Here is a 6055-nt window from a genome sequence, read left to right on the forward strand (position 1 = left end):
CAGAAGGCATGCAAAAAGTTAAATTAACACCTATATCAAACTAGGATTTAACTGAATATATAATACTACACGACTGCAGCCTTCGATTGTTAAAAATTTTAGCCAAAAATCAAACTTCCGTCTTCGAGCCTGTTCGCTGGTTGGTTTCTGGGCTGATAAGTTCAACAGATATTGGTTTGTTGTGAGAGAAAAATACCGTTGACTAACTGTAACTGATAAACCCTAGCTGCTGCCAACGCCACTACACCATAGGATTCGAATCGCCAAATCACCGGTACTTCCCACCGTCCACAGCTCGGCACCGCACGCCCCAAATTTGACTCCCTCTCTGCCCTCCATCAAAATCGCTCCTTTCCAGTCCACCACCCACGCCCCCACTTCTGCCTCTTGGGTGGACGGGAGCCCCTCATCCCCTTCCTCTCCGGCCGCCACCCCAAATCCCAACCTCTTCGAATGATGGGCGCCCTCATGGCCTCACCCCTTCCTCTGATCCTCTCCCTACCCTGACCGACAGATCAAGACTTCACCACCTGGTGCCCGCCACCTTTGCTCTCCCTCGACCAGATCCACGCCATGGCGGCCTTCTATTTCTACCTTAGACCAGCCGCATCTCGAGCCCGCGTGACGAAGCCGCCACCACGAAGAGCTTCACGGAGCCACCATGTGCCAGGTTCGCCACACACCAATGTTGGCTCAACATCAGGCAGGGGCATCCACGTTGAGTGCCAATCACCGCTTCATCCCGTTCGGTAGTCGATCTGGTCGTCAATCCGTGGCTTCCTCTGCCAGTGAGAATGCCCCAGATCCCATATCTCTTCGACTCTTCCCCATGACTTTTGGTTGGGGTTCCATGCTGTTCATTAGGACCTAGTAGGTTGTGTTTTGTCTGTCTGGAAGGCATTCGATAAAATGAGCATGTGCAACTTGCAGATTTATGAACATTCCCCAATGATATGTACAGCCATGACGGCTGCATTGTTAGTGAAAATATAATCAATTTGTACCTTTTTTATTTTAATAGACATTTGCATTTGGATACATCATAACTATCATGTCTTGTTAAAATTCTATAGTATGTGTTTCCAAAGAACAACAGTATTCCCATTCATAGATCGGTGTAGAATATAGTGAAGTGTACTTTGGGCTTAGGATTGTACTAATGGACATGCAGTTCCTTGTGATAATTGCTTGTATGTGCTTCTCTCTACTTGGATTTTCCAAACCTAGACATGCTTAGACTTGCTTATTAATCTAATGCCAAGTGTTACCACTTGCCATGGCACAAATTGTGTCCCAAGTCCTGTCTAGCCATGATCTGCAATTTCTTTGTTAGTGAATTTGATGAAGTTGATTTTTTTAGAGTTCTCGTCTTAGTATATTGCTTAGTTTTTGCAATAGAATCGGTCTCTGTTTTAGATGGTAGCATCAACAGCCTATCTGATATCTCCCTACATCATAACTCTAAGCAAATAATCTCTCTCTCCTGGCTCAAGGCTTGGTTGCTTTAAGGCTTATTTACTTGACTGAAATGCGGAATGAATGAGGTACTGAAAGTTTATAGTTTACCTTTGCTTGTATTGTGACTTGACAGATAACTGAGGTTCGGTAGTTGTGACGTAAGAGGCATGCTGAATGGAAGTGAGCTTCAATTTGAAAGCAAGTATGATTTCACCTGTCTAATGATTTCTGCTCATGTACCCTTTATGTCATTTTAGAATGTGCTATCTATGTGTTTCAATTGAGATCCTGTGATCCCTTATAAAATTTAAAACAACAACAACAACAACAACAAAGCCTTTAAGTCCCAAACAAGTTGGGGTAGGCTAGAGTTGAAACCCAACAGAAGCAATCAAGGTTCAGGCACGTGAATAGCTGTCTTCCAAGCACTCCTATCTATGGCTAAGTCTTTGGGTATATTCCATCCTTTCAAGTCTCCTTTTATTGCCTCTACCCAAGTCAAGCAAGTATGAATTGATGCAGTAGTAGCAGTTTAAATGAAGCAACCCCATGAGTTTTATGAATTTTATCTTAGGATGTCCTTACGTGCAAGATGTTTTGCTGAAGCTATTATGTAGTAGAGTTGTTCTTTTTTATCTTATTTTCATTGGTAAATAAATTTGTTTTTTGGTTTATGTAGGCATTAATCATAATCTCAGTTTCCCTTCTAGCTGTCCAGAGCTTATCTGATATATCTCCTTTGTTCCTCATTGATTTGCTAGGGCCTTGTCTGAAATTGGAAGGGTTGGGAATCTCTCTCAACTTTTACACTGTCGAATGATTACTGCTCTGATTATTTCTTTTTATTCATATGCTTAATGCCTCATCTTTCTGTTCTTTACTAGGATCAAAAGAGGCACCTCTAGTCTGAACTGCTGCTACCAACTAATGGTGTCTGTTTTCAAAGTTCAGCTAGGCGCTAGGCGGAATCTAGGCGCTGACCCATTGCCTAGCGCCTAGTCGGGAGTAATCGGTCCTAGGCGCTCCTAGGCGTTTTCCTAGGCGTTTTGACAATATAGCCATAAATTATATATATATATTATGTATATAACTATATATATGTATATAACTACTATATATGAGTCACAGTAAGTATAAAAAGAGGGCTAGTAGACATATCTGATTCTTAGCTGGCTTACTCTTGCATGTTCCTAGCTCCGGCAAACTCAGAGTAGTATATAAATAATAATAAAGAAAAAGAAAAAGAAAAAAGAAAAAGAAAGGAGGAGTAAGAAGTGGGCTGGCCTAGCCCACCAGGCGGCCCATGTGCCCGTCCCCCTCCAGGCATGGCTTATCCCAAACCCTCCACCGCTGCTCCTCTCGTTCTCTACTCTCCACCACTCGTTCCGCCTCGTCTCCCTCTCCGCGGCTCCACCCCTCCCCTCTCACCGGATGCGCTCCTCTACTCCCCTCTCTCCGGCGCTGCTCTGCTCCAGGCGGGGCAGAGGAGGCCGGCCGGGACAAGCCTCCAGGCGGGGTCGCGGGGAGCAGGGCGACCGGCGGGGCCGGCGGGTGGAGCTTCCCTCCGGCGCGCCGTCGCAGGAGGAGAGGACGAGCGGGAGTGGCCGAGCGGCTATCTGCGACCTGGAAGGCAAGAATCGAGCGGGAGCGGACCTTTTCCCTCTTCTCCTTCCCGCGCGCATCCTTTCCCGCGCCAGACGCCATAAGCGCGCGCGCGCTTCCGCGGCGGCCAAAAATTTCGCCCGTGAGCGGGTCGTCCGCCTACGCGCCGCCTTGCGCGCTTGCGCGCCGCGGAATCGCCGCCGAGGCGCCGATTTGCGCCGCCTAGTCGCTGCTCCCGCCTAGGACTGCGACTACACCCTAGTCTACGCGGAGGGCCGTCGATTAGCGCTTAATCGCGCCTAGGCGCGCCTAGGCGAGCGCCTAGCGGAACTTTGTCTGTTTTACAGTTCTCATGTGATCACTTTGTTTAATTTCATATACAAATGACAGGTTAGTGAAAAGTTTGTTTTAAGACAAAGCGAATAACTGATCACTGTCTCCTTGATTAAGCAATCAAATCAAAAGGCCAAAGTAATGTAATGACTCTGTTGTCGTTACCTTTCTTTGGCCTTGGATTGCATATGTTCTGCAGTACACACAAGTTTTCCTGCTTGCTCGGCTTAGTTAACATTATGCTGCCCATGAACTGAAAACTTGAAAACCTTTATAAGCTTCTACTTCTGCTAACCAATCATGATCATGCCAGCTTGTTATAATGTTATAGTCTAATTTAACTTGTCAAGTGTTTTAGTGGGACCTTTGTAGGAGATGCAACCAATACTATGAGCCTCTAGGATTTTAAAGAACCTATAGAAAGGAGTAGTCCAGACGAAAGTAAAGGTAAATTTAACATCTTGTTAATTACAGAATTTTCATTGGAACTCGATTTTTTAAGTTGTTTGCTGAAATCAAGTGCCATCATGAGCTGCATATTAAACTTGCAGCTGCCTATGAACTGAAGATATGGATTAGTGTAGTATTTATCAACAAGTCGGTAATGCACAGGTGAATTTTTTTTGCCACTCTACTACCTCTGAATGTTTCTATATCAGCTTTGAAATTGTATATGGTTTTCGTATATGTTGTCAGTGTGAATGTTTTTTTGTATATACCTGATTGTCTTCTAGGCTTGATAAAATCAAATAAAAATCATATGGTAGATGTTCTCATTGTGGATGTTCTTAAATGAAGATCAATGTTGTAGAGCATTTTTTATCATATAGCTTTTGATGAGGAATTTTACTTTTCAATGATTCTGCAAATTTGCAAACCTATTAGTCTTTAGTTTAAGATTCCAAATTGCTTACTTTGTTGAGTCCATGTTGCCAAAATAGTACAATTTCAATTTATCTGATGCATATACCAATGTTAATGATTCTTTCCAGGAGCAAGATAGAGTTTGAGTGGACCACACAACTGATGGACGGTCAATGTCAAGCCAACCTTTGCTACAGTGCTACACATAGCTTATTACATTTTGAACTATTCAAAGTAGCTACTGTGCGTCAGATACCTTATGTGTTTCAGTTGTTGTGTGTGTGTTATCAACTAAGTTTGACATTGGATGTGGTTTCATTAATAAGTTGTACGAACAAAGCATATTTTGGATTAATGGATGTCTAAATGCTTCTTTCATCATATATTGTTCAGCATGCAATTATTGTTTGAAGCGAACAAAGCGTTGCAATATGGACTATCGATAAAATAATTTGGCGTTGCAATATATGATATATCAACAAACAAATGGTGTTGCAAAAAATATCATACCAACGGAATAGTGGGCATTGCAATAGAGTCTCCAAACTGTAGCAACACAATAGTTAGCGTGGCAATAGAGGGTCCAACAATAGCAACTAGTATTGATCGTTGCAATAGAGAGGCAACCTCTAGCAACCAAACATTTACCGTGGCAATAGACGGATGCACCTATAGCAACCACAATGTTTAGTGTTGCAATAAAGAGGCTACCTCTAGCAACCAAATATTTATCATGGCAATAGACGGTTCCACCTATAGCAACCAGTATTGATCATTGCAATAGAGAGGCTACCTCTAGCAACCAAATATTTATCGTGGCAATAGATGGTTCCACCTATAGCAACCACCGAGATAGCATGGCAATAGAGGGTCCATCTATTGCAATGCTATTGATGCGTGGCAATAAGGTCTATTGCAACACCAAATATCGTTGCTAGTGCACCTATTGCCACACTTTGGGTTCATGGCAATATGTATTTCTGGTGTTGCAATAGGGGAAATTATATTGCAACACCAAAGAGAGACATTGGGCAAACCTTTCCCCACGGTTACTATGACAACGCCTACCAACGAAATTTTTTCGTTGCAATTTTGTCTTTCGCAACCATTTTTGGTATATTGCAACGCTTTTAGGCCGTTGCATCAGGGGTAAAACCTTGTAGTGATTGTATGTCCCCTCTACTTCTTGATCTCTTTCCGAAAAGGTTAGCAACCAAGAATACGCAAAGGTGCATACTATCTTGACAACATGATCTTGCTTTTACTAAAGGAGAAAAGTTTTTATATATATATATATAAATGTATATTTTAATATATATATATATATATATATATATATATATATTTTAAGATAATCTGGGGTATCTCCCGGCAGTGCTTAATTTATGGTCTTAAGCTTGACCATTGGAAGTTCATCTTGCATCTATAAATGGTGGTAATAGTTCCCAGCTTTACCACCAAACAGTTGAGCATTATTGTTCAAGCTACAAGGTTAGTACCACAATGCTACTATGTGATTTGTAGTATTTGTGATAAACGAAGACATCTACAACCATCCTCCTAAAAAGTTTGGAAACGAGGACTGATGGGTGGTTGTCTTCCTCGTAGCAGCAAGCAGCACTAAGCACAACGAACTCTGGAGACTCCAAACATAAACATGAAACATGAAGGTTCTCAAAAGCGAAACTTTCATGCTCCTTAGTCTCCCGAGTTGGTGCTTTAGAAATGTCCATGGCACAGAAGTTTTTGTTCTCAAGAGATATATCATGTAAGATCAGCACCGAATCTTGACCATTAT

The 6055-nt window shown here is 42.5% G+C and overlaps 1 long non-coding RNA gene across 1 annotated transcript; it reads left to right on the forward strand.

Annotated features, from left to right (window-relative positions):
• The first annotated feature begins 339 nt into the window (after positions 1 to 339).
• On the forward strand, positions 340 to 4635 carry LOC136477325 (uncharacterized). The gene is made up of 4 exons (XR_010763983.1): positions 340 to 788; positions 1592 to 3840; positions 3945 to 4005; positions 4386 to 4635. It is a non-coding gene; the product is annotated as an uncharacterized lncRNA (long non-coding RNA).
• The last annotated feature ends 1420 nt before the right edge of the window (positions 4636 to 6055 follow it).

This window comes from Miscanthus floridulus, chromosome 8 (genome assembly GCF_019320115.1).
Source record: "Miscanthus floridulus cultivar M001 chromosome 8, ASM1932011v1, whole genome shotgun sequence".
In the NCBI taxonomy this organism is placed as follows: Eukaryota; Viridiplantae; Streptophyta; class Magnoliopsida; order Poales; family Poaceae; genus Miscanthus; species Miscanthus floridulus.